The 26,048-nt window shown below is 38.2% G+C and overlaps 1 long non-coding RNA gene across 1 annotated transcript in view; it reads right to left on the reverse strand.

Moving 5' to 3' along the window:
* LOC106016918 (uncharacterized) overlaps positions 1 to 26,048 on the reverse strand; it is a 50,974-nt gene that overhangs the window by 12,350 nt on the left and 12,576 nt on the right. Inside the window, exon 2 of the long non-coding RNA XR_002401873.4 lies at positions 3,271 to 3,427. This is a non-coding gene — a long non-coding RNA (uncharacterized lncRNA). The remainder of the gene's footprint in view (positions 1 to 3,270; positions 3,428 to 26,048) is intronic.

The raw sequence follows: 26,048 nt of genomic DNA on the forward strand, positions 1-26,048 counted from the left end.
ATCATAAGCATTACTGGCTTGCTGTGGAAAATTAAAGGAAAATAGCTGTCTGCTTGAGTCTGATCATGCCTGCAGGGAAGGTCTAAGAAAGGCAACTGACAATGATGCCTTTGTGCATAACTGCAGGGGGAAAACAGATAATTCTTCAATTTTCATATAAACTGACATTCTTCACCATATGACATTCATGTGTGAGCTCAATTTCTTACCAGAGCCACTAGAAAAGTTGGACCCACAGACTTTTGATGCAAAACAATGTAAATGAGTAAAAAAGGTTTTTATAACGAAAGTAATGTTTCACTGCTTGACAAGACTGTTTTCTTTGAAGCAGATTTAAGCTTGTCACCAACATAAGGAGAAAAGATTGGCTGTTGTTCCCACACACACGCCAAATATATTGCCACCAATGTATAGGTTTATTCACTTTAATTATTGTTTTCATACTTCTCTTAGAAAATGCATGTCAGTGGTAGTCATAGGGTGTGATGGTGGAAACTAATAATTGTTAATGTATTTCATTAAATATTTAGAACTAGCAGTATTGATTAAAACAGCGATGTGTAAGCGCACATTTCTTGTAGTTTTAGCTCCAACAGCTCCCTCTTGTGATTGAAGTGGCAAAACTCGCTTGCCTGAATCTAGCCACAGTCATGTCATGCTAAACTTACTGGCACTCTCCGCAGCCAATATTAAGAAGAAAAGAGGGAGAAAAGTTGCCTTACCAGAAAACCACACTAATACATATTTATAACACAAAATTCTCATGTAGTTCAATAATCTATGTTAATATAGAAAATTGTTCTAGAACTGTATTTTTTTTAGAGATTCATTTTAATATTCACTTCTTACAGAGACGTTTCTCCATCAATTTAGAGAATTTAACTCAGTTAAGAATTCTGATTATTTTAGGGTTCTCATAGGTTGCCTTATTTTGAACTGATGTGATAGGAAAGGTAGCAATAGATTTCAGGAAACAAATATTTTCCTACCAAAGAGACTAAGAGCTGAACTAATACCCACAGTACTGAAAATAATCAGCATCTGCTTTACCAATGCATTTTCACAAAAACATTTGAAATAAATCCCTTAATTCAAAACACTAAGCATCCCATGTAAAACAGCTACCAAGTAATGTTACCTTTCTACAGAGAAGAATATTTCCAGTATTAAATTGTATTTCTTTTTTTTTTTTTCTTTTTTTAATCCATCATCTGTATTGGAAATCAAATGACCTTTTGCAACAGATAGATACTCAGAAGTTTTTGTTTACAGAGAGATTGATATAAACTACTTATTTGCAAAAGGATCAGAGAAACTACCAGTGTATTTGGTATTATTGCATACAGCAAACCCCAAACTGATTAGTAATTAGTTACCAGCTAAGTAACAGACAAAAACACAAGGCCTAAAAGTGGCGATGATCTCCCTACAATCAAATAAGAAATAAGTATTGCAAAGGAGCAAAACTTAATGTAGCTATGTTATCATATTACCCACCACAGTTGTAAAAGCATCAAGACCATCGTCATTATATTTAGACTCCATTTTGGAAAAGTTTAGGATTGTTTGGCTAAACTGTCCCCAAGGATATGAATGAAATTCCTACCAATAGCTTGGTTATTTTTCCCTTCCCTCTTCCCTCCCCCCGAGCTTCCTATAACACACAGAAATATTTAGACAGTGGTCAATTCATCTTCAAAACATCATGAACACCAAACCCAGCTCCCAGCCCTTCAAAATTACAACACAAGCGATTCCTCTGAAATCACAAAGTAAAGGAAACAAAACTTTATATCACATATGACATTTTTAGTAGAAACTCCTATTATTTCTCATTTCTTAAGTTCATGCCAAGTACTCAAAGCACACAAATAGGCAAAACAGATCCATTCCTTCTTAGTTATCATTCAGGATCCACAGAATATCCATATTTTGTTGGACCAGTCAAGACAGAAACAAAAAAAGTGTCTGCTTATATCAAGTTCAAATTTTGAATTACCTTGCTTTGTCAGATGACTTTTTTTCCTTTTGGTCTTAAAGCTTCCAGCAACAGTAACACAATTAAGTATAACAACCAGAGTATGGTGACAATGTATGACAAAAATCTTCTCATTTGTATTTTGGCTTGTAAAAGTATATTCTGACATGTCATGAAGGTGCATTTTCTAACACACTTTCCTTGGGAGAAATTGCTAATCTTTGTATTTAAAAGAAAACATTTACTGCCAAACATCTAAACAATTACATTGCATAAGAATGACAAAATCCCTAATTTTATCAAGGCAATTGATAAGTCTTAGAAAACATGATATGATTCCTAATGCAAAGAACATTCCCGCCTGCACCCCCCCCCTCTTTTTTTTTTTAAGATATAATCATCAAAACAATGACAAATGAAAGACTCAGAAAAGGTTACGACTTGACAAAGTAACATTTTTAAAACTTGGACACCAATCAAATTGATATAACTACCAGTGATGCAACACTTTCTGACACTAAAGTCTTTACCACTGTCTAAAATATATAGAATAGCCTATTGTGATTGCTTAATGTCAACTTTTGTTCATAAGCTCTTTCATAAAAGTGAAACAGGGAAAAATGATTTAAAGCAGTTCAATTTGTCTATTTACCTTAATCTTTAACTATTCCCATATGTCTTAGCTACATGATGTATGACTCGCCATAAACCAATTTTTCAAAGATATACAAGACAGAAAGAAAAAAAAAAAAGTCAGGCTCCTAACCTTTTATGCACTGAACTTCCATAGACAGCTGGCAAAACAAAACATTTCTAGGCTTCAGAAAAAGCTGAAAGGTTATTTTGCTCTCTTGCTTTTAGGAAACATTTGCATCAGCTAAATAGGATACAGTTGAAATCTCATGGAAAAAGACTTGGAGAAAGGTCTTTGTTAATATTTGAATCAACCCAATAAATTGATGGTTGCTATTTTAATAAAAACAATTGGACTTCCGCTTGGAAAACAAAGAGTAGATTTGTGCTCTCATTTCTGAAAACCAGCCTGCAACACCATACATATCCTGCCATAAAAATTGCTTGTGGTGTAACCTCGCTTTATGGTCATATGTATAACTCTAGGCACTTAGCTTAATGACTGTTTTGCTAAGTATTTAGTAGTAACACCCTCTTTAATATGCATCAGTCTGAAGCACAGGGTAATGCAACATACTATTTTGCTTTACTTCAACATGAAATTCACTGGCAATTTAGAAAATAAGAACCACACTATAAGAGAAACATGTCTGACTTACCTAGAATGTTTGGTAGACTGGAGGAAGTCAGAAATTCATTAGTCAGCAGAAAATTTTTGTTTTGTCAAACAACTTGCATGCAGCTTTGGACCCATTTGGGCACTGGGAGCAAGCAGGATACCAGGCAGCATTATTCAGATCCTTATTGCTGCCTACTCTTTAAAAAAAAAAAAAAAAAAGCATATTTCTGTTATCGGCTAGAACACATTTTACATTTTTTCATTTGTTTACCAAGTACACAGAATTAAAAGTATAACATAATTTTCAATTTTATTTTTTTTTTATTGCATTCAGACACATATTTAAATATTTTGAATTCAAGCAAACTTCTGTATTATTAATGGACAGAATTGTGAACTTCATAGCTTAAGACACCTCCTCATATCAAAAGGAGTTAAAAGCTTTTCAGTAAATCTAGCAACAGACATATTACTGTTAATTTGGCATCACTGTGCATTTCAAAAACATTTGGTATTGGAGACAGACCAGGTAGAGATATCTCTCAATGGGAGATTAAATGTTCTAAAAGTGTATTTTCAGAAACCTGTCATAAGACCTGCTTGTAGTAAAATAAAATAATATGACGCATGCACAGCAAGAAAGAAAAAAAAAAAAAAAAAAAAAAACAACACTCAAACTGACTGTTTTAGAAAAAGAAAGAGTTTTAATCCAGAATATATATGCTTGTATATATTTTGAAAGATAGAATTAAAATGGTTGTTTTTTAAACTTCAAGTAAGCTTGAGAAACTGACTGCAGATCATGTATACAATGTAGGGTCAATGCTGTATTGAATTTCTAGACCATTTTCAGACTACCTTCTGGCAATGGAAGCATTTTGACCACTGACACTCCCTATGGGTATATCTGACTATCCTGGTACAATGCACCATTCCCCATTATTGAATCTACAACAAACTGCTGTAGGTTATTCATTGATTGAGTGTTTAAGTGTATTCTTTGGGAGCAAATGGAGAACAAAATCTGTAAACAATCACACACACAAAATCAGCAGAATTCTTCACTCTGAGATGGTTTTCAGTTTCAGCACTTAATTATCTGTATTCTTTAATAATAACTCTGTCACTTTAAATAAAGATGCACAGGAATTTTTCTTTTTCTTTTAAAAGATGCACCAAGCTACAGTGTGGAGCTGCACATTTTATCTCAGGGAAAATTAAGCCATCATTGGCCAATATGACTACATAGGGACATAAGGTTTAAGCACATCTGCCATACTTTATGCTAACATCTTTATCTAGATCAATTACAATATGCACTATCACTGTTAAATAACCAATATAGATGCAGACTGCAGCTCTATAATATTCCTAATGGAGGTTAGAACAGATATTAAGAGCTACATTTTCATAAGCTTAAGCAGTAATTGTGTGTGCTTGTACGCCTGTGCATATCTTCAATCAAGCTGTATTTTGATATCAAAGGAAAATGTTCCTTTTTTCACTTTAACCAGTGCAAAAACCTCTTTCTTTCTCACATATATAGCTTTCAGTTCATTTGTACTGCTTGTCTGCCACTATGTATTTATAGCTATTGCCTGAATGAGTGCTTCATACAGTACTAGGGAACTAAAACAAAGACAGTTGAAGCATATTTTGTCATAATTTCCACCTTTGATTTAACAAAAAAATTAAAGAGGCCATCCTGAAAATATATACAAATGACATGATCTTAGCTGATATGATTTCAGCTTGAGAAAACTGTATTTGTATATGTCACTGTAGTGACAAAGTATAATAGAAGGCTTGCATTTCTTATCATTAAGTGCTTAAGATTATGGTTACCGTAAATCTACAATGCAGTTCCTCCCATGCTCATTGCAAATGATACTACAACATTACTTTCTCTATCAAAATAACAACCAAATGCCAGGGAGGCAGAAGCCCTCATCATGTGCAGTCCTTTCTAGACACGTAGCAGAGAATTGACTGTGCTCCAAAGAGCTCAAAAGCGAGCAGTCTGGAGCAAAATACACAGCAATGATACAATGTTGAAAATAATTTTTTGTTCTGTGAACTGAACTTCAGGCTATGTTATAATTCTGTTACACTAAGGTATTGAAGGAAAATCTGCATGGTCTGCACAGAAGTTTTCAACATAAGCTGAACATAGACCAGGTTAGAAAACAAAGTGACTGATCTGTCTACAAGCCACCTACGTAAGCATATTCAATGATGAGAAAATATTAGAATTTAGCAGGACACCACAGGTATCATAATCCAGGCATTTTAGCTGCCCGTGTATTGCCAGTCAACAGTCCCCTGGGTCTTCTGATGCCCAGAAACACACATGGCTGCAATCAGACTGCAGGTTGGATCAAGGTTTTCAGCCAGGTTCCCTGGGAAAGGTCCCCTCAGAGGAAAACTTGCGTTCACAGTCAACCCAGAAGGACCTCAGGTTAGATGATCGGGGAGCAAGACTGCAGGTTGCACCGCAGAGACATCTGCAGTGCAACACAGACACTCCCAGTAGGCGCTTTTGAGTGGATGCTCAAGTGCATTATTAAATTGTGGTAGGGTATCAATTTCCTGTTTTCCTCTGCTGTCTGAAGAGGTTCAAATCCATACCTCCAACTTCCCCAGGGAACAATTCAGCCATCTGCCAGTAATCCTGGCCTACCACTTTTCCTTCCATTAATGTGGAATCACTCACAGAGGGGAAAAGAAAAATAATATATTTTATATATATCTATATATATAGATAAAGGGGACTGGGGAGATTTATGTTCAGAAATCCCAAAATACCAACCTCTAGATGCTTGCCTGCTTGCTTAATTCCATAGATGTCTAAAGATGTTCCCAGGAATGGAATTCGGTAGCATTAGGTACTTCTGCAGGATTCCTGAGCATTTTGTCTTATTCCCAGCTGCAACTTCTATGGTGAAGTCTTCCCATTGTACTACTTCTGGCTACCTGCAGATCTCTCATATACCATAGGCTGTTTGAAACAGCACAAAAGTATCTATATTTTGACACAGCCTACACTTAAGCCAGTAAGTCCATAAGGTTCTCAAGGCATCTCAGATACCAGCAGCAGTCTAACTGTATTAGCTTTCTTGTGATGCAGTGAGCATAGGCACGACATACTGACAATGTGGTTTCGTTTTTTTTAGCCTGTAGTTCAGATACCTCATCACAACAGTCTCTCAGCCACGAAGACTTACTTGTCCTGCTTCTAACTCTGTCCAGAAGCATCTTCTTTATGAACACTTAACAGTTCTAATCATGCAACCCATTGTGAAGCTGTTTTTATGAACTAAATTTGATGTATTCTGTATGAAACAGTTAATGGATGAAATACCTAAATAGTCACTGGATCAGAAAGCAGAGTATAGATTTCCCATTCCTAGAAGAGTGCTCCTGGCAGGAGTCCTGCTTGCTCCCTCCAGGCCAAGACATCTTTCCTGTAAAGGAGAGCAACCCAGATATACTATGGGATAGTGAGGTCTCTCACTGGGGATGGAGACACACATTTGAACTTGACACAGGTTTGGGTCTCTATCAGTGCTCCTCCTGCTGGACCCTCCATACCAGTGGACAAAAATTCCTTTCAGAAAAACGATAACTTCTCTTTTGTAAATAAACAATTCAAGGATCAAACACCAAGAAATAATTTAGGGTTATAAATGCAACATAGAGGTTCAGGCATTGAGAGGTTCAGTGTTTCAGATACTGCTTATAGTCATGGTCTCCTATTGACTGATTTAGATGCTTGCATAATAGGTGTCTTTGCATAAAACAGACAGGTAGATCTCAAGGTTAATGTTATCAGTCAGAGAAGCCTCAGTAGAGGTTTCATGTTGCAAATGAGGCATCTAAACATCAGATTTTGCTACACCCAATTTCATAGAAGCTGTACTGTGACTCCTAAGAGCATGTACACCTCCAAGCCCAAATACAACTGTGTAGACTATACAGAGGATTTGGAAACACCTTAAACCTCACCTTGAATCTCCTGTGGATGACTAACTTCATGTTAATTCTGTTATGTCATAGGGCTTCCTTTCAGAAGCTTTGGAAATGAGAGGTTGTCATGGGAATTTTCAGAATTCTTCAAAGCAAGCCAATAACAAAAACAGACACAGCAACAAGAAAAAGTTGGTTTTGTTTGTTTGTTACAATCAATAAAGTTCTATGGCACTTGTACTATGCTTTCCTTGTAAGCTCATCTCGTAAGGTTGGCTAAAGCTAATAAAAGCAGTGTTTAAAGAAAAACAACAAAACCCACAAACACTACATTCTAGAGTTTTCTTGTATTCTAGCTGGTAGGCGAAAAAAGAGGAACAAATTTCTTCCTCTGCATACTAAATAACTGCAATAAAGGAAAATATGTCTTTGTAAAGAGCTTTTCCTTTGGGACAGTTTTCTCTGCACATACCCATCTTTAAATTACATTAACATTGAAAAACTAGGGCATTGAGCACCCTTCTACACAAAAATCTATTATGCTGTGTTTCTCATCCTAAGACATCATGACCACACGTAATCACCTTGTCACTGTTCCAGTTTAAGCATAGCCAGAAGTTGTGTTGTAAACTATGAGAAGTGGGGCTTAGTCATTTGGCAGCAGACATTTCACTCCCCAAGTCAAATTTGTTGATAGAAATTGGCTCTGCAGCAACATTCATTTTAAAGTTGGTTTGCTATAAACACAGGGATCGTGTGATTTACAAAAAAAAAAAAAATCAAAAAGGACACATGATAAGAGAATACTGAGCCTGTTTGGGTGATCAGTTCGAAATCCAACAGGGATGCAGTGCTTGCCACTGAGGCTGCTGGGAAGAAAACACACGTCAGGAAATGACAAGGCTTAAGGTTGCACACGCTGTTTCCTGATGCATGTGTTCCAAGACAGTCTTGAAACATCCAACGGCTTTAAGTCATAATACATACTTTCTATAGGTAAACACATGTGACATCCTATGCTATGTATTCCACACAGAGACAGGCTTTTGGAGCATCCACAACGTACACATACAATAGGGAATACCAATCTAAAGCACAACAACAAAAATGCTAACAAATGTTTTCATGTTATCATTCTGCTAAATGCCCTGCCTTTACCTTTTTTGTTCCACATGAGGGAGCTTTCCCTGATGGATGAAAAGAAATTTGTACCACAGTTGCTACTTAAATCCATAAGGGAGAAAGGCTTTCCTATCTTTAGGGTGCACCACTGCCACTGCTGAAGTTACATTGCTAAGATTATCATAGACTTTACCAAACTCATGCTAGTGGGCAATGTGTTTAGGAACTGTGGCATAAAGGAAAAACAGATTAAGATTGCTTTTCACAAATAGTGAAATTCAAGAGGGAGAACAAATATTCTTCTCTTTTTCTTTTTTTTTTCTTTTTTTTTTGAGACAAGAAGAATGTGTCACACACAGAAAACTGTCTAAAGCTTGCTTAGGCAGGAGACTGCCTTGGCTCCCTGGTAATGGGAAGTTATCATCCTTCCACCACTACAGCCTATCTTTCTCATTAAGGAAAGCTTCCTCTGTTCTGAGTATGATGTCTCTGAATCTTAGTAGTAGTAAGTAAACTTTCTTCTGTAGCAAGAAAGGCCACAGGAACAAGTTTTTGAATAATGTTGCATTATTGCTACTACTGTGAGATTATGATGAGACAGATTATAAACAGAGATTATTCTCTGCTTGCAAAACTGGTAAATCCTTGTGTTTGGGAGACAAGACCTGAGAATTAAGTAAAGTAAGAATAACTCACAGTCCTACACAACAAATCTGAAAGCAAAACAACTCAGAAACAGCCTTTTGAAAGGACTGAACTTTTTTGAAAAGTCTGATGTGATGCCACCCCACTCCCAGTAAGAATGCTTTCTTTCCCCAGGAGACATTTGAAGAGAAAGAAGTTATGTTTTTGAAATTTTATTACTTGCAATTAGTAGATTTTCTGGGTACAAGATATTTTCTCAATAAATCTCTTAAGACTCTTTTCTATGTTAAAGGTTTGTTGGTCTTGCAGCTTGACAGATTTGAATGGCCCAAAATAGATTTGTTACAAGCATATATCTAATATCTTTAAGTGTTATATGATACTAAAGGAGAAAAGTAATTTTTGAAGCCAGAGCATTAAAACCAAATGCAATAACATGACTTCTATACAAACTACACTTTCTTTTCATAGAGTATAGGTGAGGTGAGAGCATTTTTTTACATTACAGATCAGAAAATAACTGTTGATCTAGAACAGCTGGAAAAAATTAGTTATTGACACATCAGTTTAGAAAAGGCTTAATATAGAATGACAAGGAAAGGGTTGCTTGTTTAACATTAGCATAACGGAGTGACACATATTGCAAATTTAATTACCTAATATGCATATTTGAAAGTTGTCTGAAAACATCCACTGATGACTTTTTGTGGCTACTGAAAAATTAGCAGCTCCAACTGCTAAGGATGCTAGAGGATGGCAGAGGCAATGCCTGCTGCTCCTAGAACAGAGAAACTGGAGGGAACACAGACACATTTTGGGTAACTGAAGTATGAGTATTACCATGGTGTCTGGTGCAGATTGTGGGTAAATAGTTCTGACAGGGGACAAAGCTTGGGAATAGGATTTCACAGACCCTGAAGAATTTTCTCTTCTTCCTTCTCCTAATAATTCTACAATTTCCAAGTGGGGGATGGGGAGGCAAATACATTTAACATTGTGGGAAATCCAGTCAAGAAATATAAGGCCACCTCCTAACTGTAGCTCTCCAAACTGTCCCTGCCTTATCCTAAGAGAAACTGGACAGAATAAACAGAGTTTGACCCTTCATTACCCTAAGAGAAACTACATAAAATAAACAGGCTGCCTGCAGCCACCTGAACACATGAGGTGAGCAGGGATGCCCAAGACTGATAAAATGTACAACACCTGGAAGCCCTGGAGCAGAGATACTAATCCATGAATGCAAACCTGAGAACAGGGCAAGGAAAAGACTCCCAGACCAAACTGCAATCTTCTCCCATGAATGAGAACTGTATATATTTTACCCCCTTACTTGTGATGAGAAATTTCTCTTCTGTTGATGACAGCACATCTACTTTGTTGTCACAGAGATACCTGCCATATGGGCATCACCAGCCACCTAAGTAATTTGGGCAAAGCCAAAGAGCAACATAAAACTCAGCAAGAGCTGTTTCAGTCTCCCCTCAAAATACATAATACTTCTGCATTGATGTCAACTTAAATATAGATAGATAGATAGATAGATAGATAGATAGATATACACACACACATATATATATGTTTGGCTGTTTGCCTCAAATAGTGCTTCCAGACATCAGGCAACACAATTCAGAAATTAGGAAGTCTGCATTGTGAAGCTATTACTCCATTTAAGTAGTTGCAAAGATTTCACTAGGACTGTTTAAATAAAAGAGTAATTGCTATCAGAATAATTCATTCTTTCCTTGTGCTTTCCGCTACCTAAATCTCTGAACGCCAAGGCATAAGATGCCCACAGTCATACAACAGGGTTGTCTCTCCCTCTAGTCTGTTGACTAGGATATTCATTATCCACATCACGATTACAGAAACAAACAAGGATTGCATGGTAGTCTTGCCTTAGTTTTTTCCAACTGTAGCACAGATGAATAAGGTAATCTTCTCTGTAACACAGACCAGAAATGGAGAAATCTCATTTAATCATTTCCCTTAAATTCAGGAAATTAAACTGGGGCCCTTTCTACCCTACCACTGTCCTGCAAAAGGGAGCCCAGAAGAAAACTGCAAATTTACAAAGCAGGCTAAAAGGGTGCTTGATTTCTTATAGATCTGAGCTAGACACTATCACTTAGAAGGAAAAAAAAATAAAAACAAAAAATTGTGTATGAGCGATCTGCTGCACAGCATGAGTTTGGTTGTGGTTACTTACAACCTGCTCCCTGACAGCTACTCATCCATTCTCCGCTCAGCGAGTCTCAGAGCAGAAGGAAACACTGTCCTGTGCTTGCTGTTAAAATTATACTCCCTTTAACAAAAGACTGGACATCAAGCATCCAGGCCTCTTAAAGTGTACATGAGTCACTTGGCTTCTTCAAATGCTCTTTACAGTACACTGAGTTACTGATCAACAGAAGATTGTTTTTCTTCATACAGACACAACTGCAAAGGGAGCATTTGTTTGAAATTGATCTCCCCAGTGCAAGTTTTAATGTGTTGTTAAACTCAGCCATTTAAACCAGAACCAGCAAAATAAAACTCTGATGACTCTTAAAGAATTTAAGATTAATGCAGGAGGAAATTACCTTGCCTAGTCATGCCTACTTTTATTAGTACCCTGCAGTTGTGTTTCATTTTGGATGTGGCAAAAGTATGATTTGAAAGTCAAGAAGGCAACCTCTTGCATTTTGTATTTAATTATTGTACACAGTACAATGCTAAAGCTGCATTTCTAGAGATTGTGGTCACGTGTTTTGCAAGTTTTACTTTAGCAAAACTGCAGTCATGGAAGTGAGAAGTTATATCCTCCCATAGCCATGCTGAAAAGTAGCAAGTGTCTTTTTGAATATGTATGTGCAATAATCAGAATACCAACACCACACAGTTCAACAGGTTTGGTGTGGTTTGCTGTTATTCTGGTTTTAGGTGGTATCTTTTTTTATTTTTTATTTTTAATGGTGAAATAGACGCAGTCTTCAAACATTTCACTAGGTTCCACTGTTTCCATGGATGGGGTACAAACTTTGAGATTATTCCTGGTGTATTACTTTCAGATTTTATTGTACTGTGTGGTTTTAAGGAGAGCGCTAGTTTCAGCTTATGGTGAGGTTGGTTTTATTTATAAGGCTGCAGCGTACAGGGAATTCATTAGCAAAGCGGGAAAACAAACTAGACCAACCGGGTTAGAGAAGTTCTGAAACATTTATCAAGTTCTTCAGATGAACTGTACTCCCCTTGGCATGTCCCAGAACGCCACGCGGACTCTCCCCAACTCTCTGCTCCTGAGAGCTACACAGCTACACTCTTGTGAAAATATTTCAGGGCCTAATCACCAGCCTCACAGCTCAAAATATTCAATGTAGGAATTAATTTTAAATTAAGCTTAAGCTTGCTGTTGTTTAGGTAGGCCCATCTATAAATGCAAAACTGAAGTGAATGAAGCAACACTGTCACTTCCTTTATACTTCATCCTTTCCTCAGTCACAACAAAGCCTCCAGAAAATGTCTAATCAAAAAAAATATATATATATACTCAATTGTAACAGGGTGGTGGAAGGAAATTCAGTGGTGAGAAACACTGAAAAACAACAACTGCTATTTCAGTGAATTCAACAGCCAAGAGAAAATGACATTTATGCTTTATGATTGTATTCAATGATTGTTCACGTGACCAAGAACTGGAAGAAACATACCAAGTAGCAATATTGTAAGCTTAAAAAAATATTTCAAAATAGTCTTTTATTCCCTTTCCAACCACCAAAACGAGAAGGAAGAGAAAGAAAAGAAACATGAGACGAATAGTAAAAAATGCTCTAAAGCGTGAAGTTCTTTCATCATGAAAGAAGCTATTACAAGCTGATATTCAAACTTCAGCTATAAATTACCCAGAACTCCTTGAAGCTATTTGCATGCATGCAAGTGTTCAGCACAAGGGGGTGCACAGGTCACCAGAGAGCCAAGGAAATGATGACTGGTGAGTCTGTGCTGACCCCTGCCTGGACCTGAGCACATGGAAGGGCTTCATAACACTCAGCAGCACCAGGCAGTATTTTTGGAAAGAAAACAAAGAGCAGCTTCTTCACCTGAAAACAGCAAATAGATTTATTTGTTTATTTTTAGGAAGGCAGGAGGTAATTACTGAAGTTGGAGTTTGGCCAGGTCATTGGTGTTAAGGTTCCTCCTCTTCCAAAAAGAGGTAACCAGGACTTTGAATTTGCAACTTGTCTGAAAGACCTGAAGCATGTTAGACAAACACTGACCAGAAGTGTAATTCTAGTTAAATTCAATGTCAAGAATGACTTAAACCTAACATGATCTGGTCCCTGAACACCTAAACTCAATGAGAAGTTCATTAGGACACTGAAAGGGATAAACTTTTGATATTTGTTTCTGTTTTACTTAGATGTCCCAGAAATTTTATGTGCCTTCACAGCAGATTGAACCTTTGTCTGAATAAAGGAAGCAAGAATATTACAAATTTATTAAATCTGGAATATTGGAGAGGGGTGGGGGACAGGAAGAAAAAGAAAAACAGAGGGAGGTAGGTGAAGGAAGGGAGAAAAATATGCAACAGCTAAAGCATACACTATGAGGGCAGAAGAGGAAGGCAGTTTCAATTACTATCAGTACTATCTTTTTATATTCAGAGTCATTCAATTGGGGGGCAGAGGGAAAGAAGAAGCTGTGGGATTTTTCAAGTGCTTTATTTAACAAATCACAAGAACGTGTAAGTGAGCATAACACCTCATTGCACGGAGCCCAAAAAGGCCACTACAGTTGTTAAGACTTCAGCAGGGTGTATGTCACACCAGAACTGCCTGAAAGCATTGCAGGTGTGAAGCAGTTTGCCACCACAAGCAACTCCCCTCTTTTTCATGCTGAATATGACAACAGTCATCAGTTCTAGGTCACTCCATGACCACCATTGCCTCTTGTTCACACCAAGATAGGAGAGTCAGGAGGCAGCTGTTACACAATAAAGCATTTGCTGTCCCAAACTCCGGCAACAGTAGTGACATGAAAACTTTCTGCTCCACTTTGGAATCAGCCTTTCCCCTCCTTGTAAATAAGAGTTCATCTTCTTAGTAGCACAGAAAGACACCAGAGCTCTTGCGTCTGAAGATGAGATAGAAATGGAGGTAAGCAGGTGCCCTGTGAAAAAGTAATTAATACACTTTCTGAGGAAATGATGAGGAATAGATTCAAATGTCCTGGATGAAGGTGAAGAACAAAGAAACCTATATCCCCTGAGTTTTCACCTCAGGACCTCAAGACCAGCCGTTCTCTCCAAGTATTATTCAATCTTGTCCTACCATAGCCAAAATTTTGTTGTGGTACAAGCAGAATTCAAGTACCCTCATGTCAGCTGAGCATCTAGTAGGATCAATGCTCAGCAAGACCTTTAAGTTTGTACAATTAAATGCACGGGCAACTTCAGCTTTGTTGTGGAATTTGAATGTAATGTGATTGAGACCATCCATTCATGCAAGATTTCTGATTTCTCTTTGTTGTGATCTCCATTGACATGTTTATGCTTTTTTTTCCCCTCCACAGAAACAGAAATTGGAGCAAGGCAGACAGGTGTTTTCTCCTTCTACACCAGGCCAGAACAGGAATAAACAGAAAAGCAAAAGAAAACAGCTAGATACATAGGGAAGAAAAAATAATCATTATATGTGACCAAAATTCACAGGCCAGGGGACTGTCCGCAGATGACAGCAACAAGGTGAATAATTCAGTTGGAAGACTCTCAACCTAGGGTACAGGAAAAGGGTGGAGCAGAGGACAGCACAGGTGGGCAACACCTGCACTGCACTGTGAGGGAAAGGCTGCACACTTGTACAAGCCCTTCCTGCATCTCACCAATTTTAAATAACAAGAGTAACTTTAAATAAGACTTAAACCCAACAGGTTGATCCTCTGCAACCTCCATCTCTCTTCTTCCCCTCCAGAGGCCAGCCTTTTTACAGAATCAGATATTAGCAGTGGAACAGATCTAGCTGATTAGCAACCTGCCAACAAAGGACACTGCAGGACCCTCAGGAGTACTTTCAGCACCTTGGTTTTAATTGTTCCATGTTGTGGAGTCCACAGCAGAACACTTATCACTACGTGCTTTCTGAAGCATTTACTTAAATTCTCCTTTTGCTAACATCAGACTGCCCTTCCTTCTTGGTGCTTGCTTGTAAGCTTTTGCCATGTCTAATATTTCATTCACATAGCCAAACTATACACGGTTACAACTGATTTTTAACTCGCCATCAAAAATGGGTTGCTCCCACATGCATATCCCCAACCAGATTTTTTCTTTATCCAAACTCTTGGTTTGTTACTGTGTCTAGGACTGAACGGCAAGAATGGTTAGATTTATCGCTGCTGTGACCTGCACACTTAGATAATTCTTAGCTTCTTGAAGATAACTTTGTATTTTTCTTTCTGCACAACTCTGGTCATATTTTTTCTTTGCAGCTATCAGGTTTTATTACATGGAACATAATCCCATCTCTTGGGACACAGTCGAAGTCAAACAGCAGAGGAAAGTTTATTTCTTCATAGTGGAAGACTTTCTTGTCACCTAGACAAAAAGTCTGTCCCTGTTTATTTGATAGAAGAACCAGAGATACAACAGCACAGCGTTTCTTGCTCCTGCATTTCCACTCCCCTGTATTTAGCTGCAATTAAGCTGAATATGCACTGCTTACCTATGTCATGAGAAAAACCCTCCACAACACATTTCTTCTGCTGTCCCAGACGCCTCATTTGCTTGGCCAAAAGCTACATCTCATTTCAGACATCAATCAACATGCATTTAATCATTCCCTTCCACAGCCTGTCAGAAGGGAGCTTGCACAACCAATAACTCTGGGGAGATGCTGTGACTGTACTGCCAAGGGATGGACAACACATATTGATGTGTAACTGTAATAAACTTGGTGGTGTTTCTGCCTATCCACATGATAGCTAAAGTATTGCTAGGTTTCCTGTCATTGCGACATGTAAGCTCACACTTAAAAGCTTCTCTCTGTACTCGAAAAATTATGATCGCCCTACAACGAGCAGGAAGCAGCCAAAAGCACTGAAAGCACAGCAGGACAGGAGAGGGGACATCAAAAGAGCAACAGTTGTGTCACAAGCCAGGTTAGCAGAGCCAGCAGGGAAACTGCACAGAGGATAGATGACATTAGATGTAATGAATTTTAAACTTTGAGAAGTACTATACAAGTTCAAAATCAGACAGAAATAGTTCAGTAGTCCAGTTTTACTCAAACTGTAAAACCTAAATACACCAAAGAGGAGAAAAATATCTCAGAAAGGAGAAGATGAGAAGAGTTAAACAATGAAGGGTGAGGCAAAGACAGACAGAAACAGGGAATGCCATACAGTATTTCTTCCGGGCACATTAAGGGTATCACAGTGTCACCAGCTAGCCAAGATGTCCAGAAGCAAAATTCCCTGAGCTCGTGCACCACACTAAGCACTCAGGAGAAGATCTGAGTCTCCAAATGCACTCGTGCACCTCCTTTCCCTAACATTGATGTTGTTATGCTTGTGATGCTCTAGTCGCAAGCAGAAGAGATGACCCTTCCTTGAAAACCTCACTTTAATCAAAACACATAAAATTAGGTATTTGACAATGGTGAGAAGTCAGACAAGTTCCAAGAACATAAGGCCTTCTTCAGGTATTTTAATTGTTCCTAACTGAGAGCAATTGCTCTAAGTTTTATTTGATTAATTTCAAAGAGGAGATGATTTAACCCCTCTAGCAGACTATTCCTGTAAGAGTTTCTCTCCAAAAACTGTTCCTCCAGCAAGTGTCTAAAGCAGTCTCCTCACGCTGCAAAACATGAGCAACTGTAGACTGCTCCACAAAAGCCCCAGGCCTCTAAATACAAAAATTGCCAGAGGTTGACACTGAAACACTACCTTGCTCACTCTCAGAGCACCTTTAGCAACCCAAGGGCAATTTGCAGATCCTCCTTTAATGCAGACTCCTTACAGTTCTCCAGCTCCTCTAGGAAGTGTGGCTCTTTCAGAAGCATGCCAAATATGTGTGCATTCTTAAGATTAAGAAGTGCCCAAACATCTGTATCTTAGACTTACCTATCAGCCTTCCTTGAAATCCCACTAAACCATTAAAATTTATACTGGCAGATGACCATATCTCAAAAGAAATTTATTCACAATTGCAGATTCTGCTGATAGCCTTTGAACCCCTTAAGTCTAAATTAAAACCTATAACTGGAAGCAAGCACCTCACAATTTATCCTTTATAAAGTAGAATCAGACTAATGATGGAGCAGTCAAGACAGAAGTTGGCAATTCATTGCCATAACTACACAACACTAAAAGTATTTATGCTTCATACAAAGCTATCCATGGTTTCAGCTATCTAGTTTATAACAAATAGTGTGAACTGCAATATGAATGGACTACTGATAAGAAGGACAGAAATACTAAGTATTGCTGCAGAATTTTTTCACGTAGGAGTCATTCCTTATCTATCATCTCAGCCCTGACATAAGGAAGAACTGAAGAAGCAAATAAGAGATGAGAGACTACCATTCATAGCTCCATGGTGACAACTGTAGTGAGAAAGTGACAATGGTTTTGTGGAACATTACAATTTACTCACCAAACTTCTACCCCCAAATATTGCCTTAATATCCACAAATGATAATTACCTGTCTCTTTCTCTGTGCCACAAGGTTAGTGACCTTGTCACCCCTCTCCTTGTTAATACCTCCCCTCTGCTCCACAGGTCCAATCACCTTTTCTTTCCAATTGCCAGATTGATAGACATAATCAAGTTAAGCTCAGAGCAACTGTTCTCAACCTGTATTTAATTTTTGAAGTTTTTTTCTTCTCTTATTTTGGACAGGAAAAGTGGCTTTGTTTTCCCAAACTTGTTTGTTCCTACCTCCAGCCCTGCAGCTATAAGTTTTCTTATAAGTCTTACCAAAGAGTTTGAGATTGGTTTGAAAAAAAAAAAAAAAAAAATTAAAATAGTCCCTATCAAAAAGCTGAAAACAATATTATAATTGCAGATTATAATAAAAACAGAGAATTTTCCAGATGTCATTGGTACACAACTATGGTTTCAAAAAAAAGAAAATCCGTATTCTACCTTATTTCCAACAAGACTTTGGCTCCTAAGGTATCTTTGCTCCCTTGAAAAGACAGCTAAACTTTCCTCTACTGTCATCAAATCCTGCTTTAAGCCAAACCGTCAGAGAGATGAGCCTTCCCTTCAGAATGCAGGGAACTGATGCCAGCCAATGTTAAGCACCCGTCAGCTGCGTATGGTTCCAGCGCTGGGCCATCAGGCACCTTCGGACAAGGTAATTCAGTGATGGGGTTTCAAGAAATCAAACTGGAATTTGTGTGTGCTGATACACACTGATCTGCTGGAAAGATCTGTGCTCTGTAGCCCCAGTGGCTCCTTGGTAACAAAAACTAACAACAATAAGTATCCTTTTGAAATTAATCATTGTACCTGCTTGTAATTCTAGAGACTTATTTTTATTTTAAACCCATACCAATGGTTCAGGGCCTTTCCCTATATGGAGTGACAAGTTGTACAGTTACTGTACTTTACTTTGTGTGCTTAAATAGTACACATTTTTAAAGTAATTCCAACATTATCAACAATCCACTCCAAATCACTTATTTGGCTTTCAATTTTAAATGCCCTGGAAAGAAAAACAGCTCTCTTGCACCCAAGCTTGTTTCTTATTTAGCCCTCAATACTTTGGGGTTGTTTTACTTCTGCTGGAAGCAACAATCAATGTGTGCTTGCCAACTTGCTTGTCACTGAAAGAAGCATCCTCATGCAAGCACCCCAACCTTTCTCAGAGCTGTAGCCTCCTGCTTTCCAGCTCTCAGCATGCTTATAATTGCAGCTGCCAACCATGCTGCTTGGTGGTGGTATTCAATGGCAGTTATACCAGCAGCAAGAGAAGCCACCAGACTCTGTGCAGCACCTGCGATATCAATAAGATCTGAACTCAGGTCTCCTGAGGTGAAAGGAGAGTGTAGCAAGCCCACCATTGTACCCAGCCCTCAGCATATTAAGATATTAATTAGTCACTTTCCTTATTATTCAGTCAAAATATGCTGGATTGAAACAAATTAGATTCTTAGCACATATTTCACACATTGGATCAAGTCTTGCAAGGGTTTTCTTTCATTATTTATAAGATCATGTGCTGTCTTCCTGCTGAAAATGAGATGGTCTGCATGAGGAAAAAGGTAAAAGAAAAGCAGAGAAATGAAAATCAGATATTCCCTAATGATATTTAAAAATAGAAATTTTGCTACTGTTACATACAGCATGTTCCATCTTTTGAGATTTAATGGCTCTCTTGTGGTTTAATGGAGAATTACTTTCAGTAATTGATTATTAAAATTTAAAATTGCTAACCATCTTCATTATTAGATGAGCGAACATGTTATCCTTGTAATTAAAAAAGCTTGAGATTCACTTTCATCCTGTTGACAGAATAGGCAGATAGGCTCAGCACTCCAGTGTGATGGTTTCAGGGTTCTTGTTTGACAAAAATAGCCAGCAAGTTATTTGATGATGAAAATACAGAACATCCACAGAGACTGAGTAAAAAATAATGAACAAAGATAAAATAATAATAAAAAGCCCTACAAACTAATTAAAGTTTTTAGTTCAAACTATCACAGGCAGAATGTATAAAGTATTTTTCAATGAATTTCACTTGGGCTTAAGAAAATAAAAATATATTATTTGCATTACAAATCCATACCATGTAACGCACTGAATTTTGTTTTGTTGTTTTCCTAGATGCAGAGTTTTTCCAGCTTGTGGTATCCAGTGCTGGACTTCCTACCTGCAGTAATATGGAGAAATGTCTGGGATGAATCTGAATACTACCATCTTCTCCCTTAAGAAAGTCTTAAACTGACTGAAGGGAAGCAGACAGGCCTATCTTGTTATCCTGGAGGGTAGGTAAGAAGTATCAGCTTTAAGACAACATCTCAATTATAATGCAAATGGATGAGAATTTGCACAAGAAAGGTAATTCTTTGGCCTTTCTATTGAAGCTACCAACAACACTTTAGGTCCTAATTTTAATGTCACAAGCAAAACACAAAAGTTGGACAAAGTACTTAATACAGATTTTTTTTTTTTTCAGTTAAAATGTACACCATCTTTCTGGAGCCACATGCCTTACGCTGTCAGTTCTTACACTTCTCAAAATGACACAAAACCATCAAAAGTCCGGGACTGTTACACAGCATCAAAGCATGAAAGTTTTCTTTCCATTCTATATATTTAATTGAAAATTCTTTGCCAGAGACCTCACTTGCATGAATCTCTTGTTATATATTTCTCCAGTTTTTACATCAAGATGAGAAAATTACCACCTACGTTGCTTATCCTGAAAAGCACAGAGAGGTTTCCACAAAATATTGCAAACAATGTTGAAAAGCAGTTTTCCCACTGTAATTAGAGTAGGAAATATGGTCTAAGTAGCATTATATTGTATGGTCTTTTTAACCAAACAGTAATACCAGCATCAAATCTCTGTAAACTATGTCTGGAACACAGTTCACAAGACCCACAGCATTTACAATACGTTCTTGTGGCTAGTTAGCTTCTTTTTTCTTCCACTCAGTTCTTGCTTGGTATGGTTTTCACCTCCTTCCAAAGCCTAGAAATGCTACTTAATGTATGTAGGTAGCACCATCTCAGCACAGCACAATCATAGACTAAGAATAATTAACAGCAGGCATAAAGGCATTGATATGCCATTCACCAGTAACACCCTGGGATGTAATGTTAACAAAACTTTCAACATACGTCATGTAGAGAATTCCCAGATCCTTAGCAGAGTATGCTCCAACATATAATGAATATCAGTTTCACTCCATATAACTAATATAGTAAGTATGTTAATTGTAAAATACATACTGTACTACTTGCTAGTGTTAAATGTGTATTCGCCTTCATTTCTGTATCCTGGAGCAGCTTACCTAGAAGCAGTCTTTAAAAGCACTACTACTGACCTTACATTAGTACTTTAAGGTGCACTACTCTGCATCCCTTGTCTAACACTACAGGAATTACACAAAGGGGGGCAGTAAACTATGGTTTGAATCACAGAGGAGGACCAAATAAACAGATATAACTTGGTGAGAGAGCCTCAGGACCCAAATATCCATGATACAGTCACACAAAGTAGCGCAAATAGCAATACTGTCGTGCAACAACAGATACCACATGTAAATGAAAACCTATGGATGCCTGTGCTTTCCTTTTCCTAAGTAACTCATCAGATTCTCCTGTAGGGAAACACTAAAACCCTTGAAATTCAGCAAAGGAAGTATTTTCATTAAATAGTTCTTAAAAATACAGATTACTCTAATTGATTATGTCATTAACTGATGTTATGGCTGGATTACAAACCTATTGTCACCCCTACATGTGATACACTGGATATCAGTTGGATGTTTGGCTCTGTGCCTGGTTTCAGCATTGGAGACCCAAACCTTCAAAGCTGGCCTTGTGTCCTTCTTCCCTCCTGAGAGTGTTTTTCCTTGTCCTTACAAGGCACTTTTGTGCTCTTATTATAGTAACAGAATACCTAAAACCTAGTGCAAAGACAAATCTGCCAGCAAGGACCAAGTAGAAACAAACTAATCAGGCAACATATCTTTTGAAAAAGTCCATTAATGTTAAACATCTTCCTGTGCTTAAATCATGCAATGTAAATGTATTGCTTACACATGCAGGAAACCTTTTTGCTTCTCTTTGCTTTGGTAACTGTTTGCTCAATCTTAGGACCAACACACATCACCCTGCCTGAGCTGCTTTCCATTCCACTAATATTCTAAATGACTACCTTATAGTAAGCAACTTTTTGGATTTTATGGTTTCACATACAGTGAAAGAGCAAAGAGAACTAATTGTTTTCCTTTTAAGTGAGTCAGCTGAAATTACGTTCAATTTAACATGGAGGTTTCTTTAACCAAGATGTGGGGGGGGGGGGGGGAAAGAAAATATTCTTAAATTTGTTTAGAAGCTGTATCAGGAGCCTATTTGTACTGACTACAAGTAGCTGCTTATATATTTTAAAGCCACCTTTTCTTGGAACAACACACGAGCATTTACAATGGAAAATTCTACATTAAGCTTCATAGAAAATGTATAGAAGGAGGGAATTTACTTTCAATTCTAATTAGAGCCTCAGAGATCTGAGAGAATACAGAAGTAGTATACAGCTTCATTCTTGTTTCTTTTGCATACAGATAAAATCTGAGGCTAGTGAAGCTTTACTACTACTATATATTATTGAAGATTACCATTACGATTTTTCATTTGTATCTACATTAACTCAGGTAATGAAAGAATACATCAGATAGTGATTAACAACTTACTTCATCTACAAGAGGATGCACAAGTCCTTGGGTTCTGCATTTGAAAGGGGTGAATTTCAGAGACTAGCATTTTTTTTTCCAGTAGCTCATCTATCTATAAATATAGACCAGTTTTGCAACTTTACAACTGAAGTGCCAGTTTACATATTGACCCAAAGGGGAAAGGAAGACAGAGTACCTTGTTTTCCAGATAGAGCCAGCAACACAAGCAGATATGATACAGCCTTATCCTACTGACACTTTTCAAATAAGCTTAGCAAATAACCTTTTAATTAAATTGAAATTTTTGTTTGATACAAATGACTTCAGCTAGTAGTTAGAATAAGCTACCACAGAACATTTTTTCTCCAAATCCAGCTATAGCCTATAGATTCTCTAGCTTAGAAGCCTATATCACAACCTGTGCAGGTATAGCAGAGCAGAGTGTCACCAACTGAAAATAAGACTTCATTAAGAGAGGTTTGCTTTAGTTTTATAATAAACTATTAAGTGATTGAAATTTTACACTTATCTTCACCCAGAAGGTTTCTGATAGGCTTTTCATTCTGTTCTTGATGCTGTTATAATTGCTAACTATAACATAGCTATCTGTTTAAAAATATCTTCGTTAAAATAAACTGTCAACTTCAGTCAATTTTGATCTTGCTGCAGGGAGTACAACCTTCAAAGACTGATAACTATCTCAGCTAACCATATTTTCATGCCGTCACAAACCAAACAATTGTTTTACTGATGCATTCAGCAAACAGGATTTGTGAAATTCCCTCAGTCGGGTTTTTCCGTTGCTTTAAATCTATACCTGCTCAACTTGCAGAATCTTCTTTAGCTCACTAAACTCCTGCAAATCCAATTCTATTACAGTGCCAGAGGGATTTATATGTGGTTTTGCTTTTATAAACCACAGGCTGAAGACAAGCAATGTTTGACACCTCTGAGAAAGCGACCCAGTCTGGCACACTGACGGCTGTGAATCAGAAGTGGGCAGATTTACTGACAGACGTGGGGAGACTTCCCGGGGCACACAGAGCTGCCGTCAGTTGCCTGCCCCCACTACCTCCAGGGAACTTAAAACTCCACACCAGTCCTGCGGCACTCATGTGCCATGGGGCAAGGGACAAGTCAAGTCTCTGAAAACAAACAAAAAAACTGCTCTGAAAGCTCCTGACATCCATTGTCTCCCTGACTTCCTGCTATCACTGCACATGGAGCTGTTCTGGACTCACCAAGGACACCTCTAAGGACATCAGGCCCCTCTCCAAATCAATACTGAGCAGCAAAAAGGAGTTTCTGGTGTCTTGGATCAAAGACCATACACATCATCCGCCCTACATACTCCCCTTCCTCTGTTTTTGTTCTCCTTTCCCCACGGTGGAGAGTAGTCAGTGGTCCTCAGCAGGGGTTTGACAGTCAGCTCCCATTTAATGAAGTTGTTTATGAGCCATAAAACTAAGCTACACATGGATTTTGCAGTGTTTTCTTTGTTTGTTTGTTTGGTTTTTTTTGGGGGGGGGATAATTAAGCCCTTTTTCAGAATCAAGGTGATGGACATACAGAACCTGACCAGCAGCACGGTGTAGGTATAGGCTAGCATTGAATGGCATGCACAGTGAAAGCAACGGTTTTTATTTGCTTTCTCTTCCAAAAATATTTTTCCTTTCTGCAATGTTTTATGAGACTTGTCACCATTTTTTGCACACAGGATCAATGAATGAGGGTGGTTTTGTTGTTTTCTTAGAGTAGTCACGCACACACTGGCTTACAGCCTCGGTAGCCACAAAATATTCCCAGGCCAACAGAAGTGCTTGGCAGCCCTCATTCAGAGCCACGGGAAACAGTATTTAAACTATGGTTATATTTTCATTTTCTACTGTTTATAAAATTTATATTTCTCCCATTCCCTACATTCACACAAGTCCTATGACTGCAGCGTCTAAATGATTGTATATGGCTTGGCACTCAAAGCTTGTAGCTCAAGGAGTGCAACAAATCTTAAATAACATACGCAGAATATTGAAAATCATTAACTATTACTACAAAAAGTCAGGCTATAGAAGTATGCTCACCTCTAAAATGCGGATATTGTTTACCCAACAAGCGTTTTGCCAGTGCTTTGTAACATATAAAATAGCTCAGGTTAAAATCGTTTGGTTTCTCAGTACCACCTTTTGCAAGAAGAGTGCTGAAAGCCTGTAGCCAGTCTCAGACTGCAGACCAGCAGCAGAGTATGTTACAGTTCCCTGCTGTGCTCAACACACTGATGTGAGAAGTGTAAGAGAACAAGCGCAAAGCTTTGCCTCTCCAGCTTTAACAGTTCTGGAGTGCCCCGTGTAACAGCCAAGACAGCAAGGTTCTTATTTAGCTAGACCAACCTAGAACCTGAAGTACCTACTGGCCAAAAGAAGGACATTATCTCACCTTAAACTAAGAAAATAAATTGAGTTATCACATTTTGTTTGGAGACAAATCAGTGCAAGATAGCCATTCGGTGGCTGCCAGAAAGAAATGAGTGCCACTTCCAAAACTGATTAGGTAAAGAACTGCAATTTCAGCAGTTGTCTTTTGAGATAGGGGGGACTGAGACACATTTGAGCAATATAAATGTCTTATTACTACACATTTGCTAAAGGCTGCAGCTCAAACAGGATTTTTCCCCTTTATGAAAGATCTTAAAAAAGACACTATTTTGATTAAAACCCAGGGAAAAGTTGATGTCTTAAGAGTAGAGGGAACAACTCCCACTTGGAACAGTAAAAAACAAAGATCCTGTTGTTCATAACTGCTCTGATCCCAGGTCATGTTAGCTTTTTGTGGTATTAGGCAACAGCTGCTTAAAAACTGTCTTTCTGCAGTCCAGGGGACAAAAACACAGCAGTGTAGATCATTACTTTTCTGATACCGTTAAAAAACCTAGGGTACAGTTGAGCTGCTAATAAAGCCTGTAAAAGCCATTTTTTAACACCCCACTTACTCTTCTGGTGTGTCTTCAAGGCACAGTTATTCCTTTTTAATCATACATTACCTGTTAGCAGCTCCTCGTGTAAAGATCCCCAGCCTCTCTGCCTTTGCTGTGTAGGAGGAAGCTATCACCCACTCTTTTAGCTTCCTCCCTCAATTCCTGCAGAAAAATCTCACCCTCCAATCCTCAAGTCACAAGCATCCCTCTCTGCTCAGGGACTGCCACCACCTATCTTCTCTCGTCTGGTTGCCCAGCGCATTTGTTTCACTCTCTCGAGGTAAAGCTGAGCAGTTTTTATGCCTGCCTGGCTGCTCAAGGCTTGCAGCCACAGCTCAGCCACCCTGGCTGCTCTGGGCCTCTTCTGCTCAGTGGAAAGGAGGTTGCTCCCTCACACCTACTTAAGTATTTCTAAAGCTTATGATCCTTTTGAATCTTTGCATCACTTTAACAGATTTTCATCAGTAAATCGAGTACGGATCTGTGACCTTCCTCCAGTCTCTCCTGCACTGGAATTTCAAGAGCAATAATTGCCACATTTTGTTTCAATAGGATTTTTACTGCTATTACATTTAAACCAAGTATGAGTTGCAAATTGCTTCTAGCCTAGGGCAGACACAACTTACTCCAGGGCTTAATACTTTATTTGACCCTAGTTTGACTTCATATCAGGATCCACAAGACTAATCAGACGGGTGGCTTCAAAGAGGCTTCAGGCATTAGCTTTT

Source organism: Anas platyrhynchos, chromosome 7, assembly GCF_047663525.1.
Source record: "Anas platyrhynchos isolate ZD024472 breed Pekin duck chromosome 7, IASCAAS_PekinDuck_T2T, whole genome shotgun sequence".
NCBI classification, from domain to species: Eukaryota; Metazoa; Chordata; class Aves; order Anseriformes; family Anatidae; genus Anas; species Anas platyrhynchos.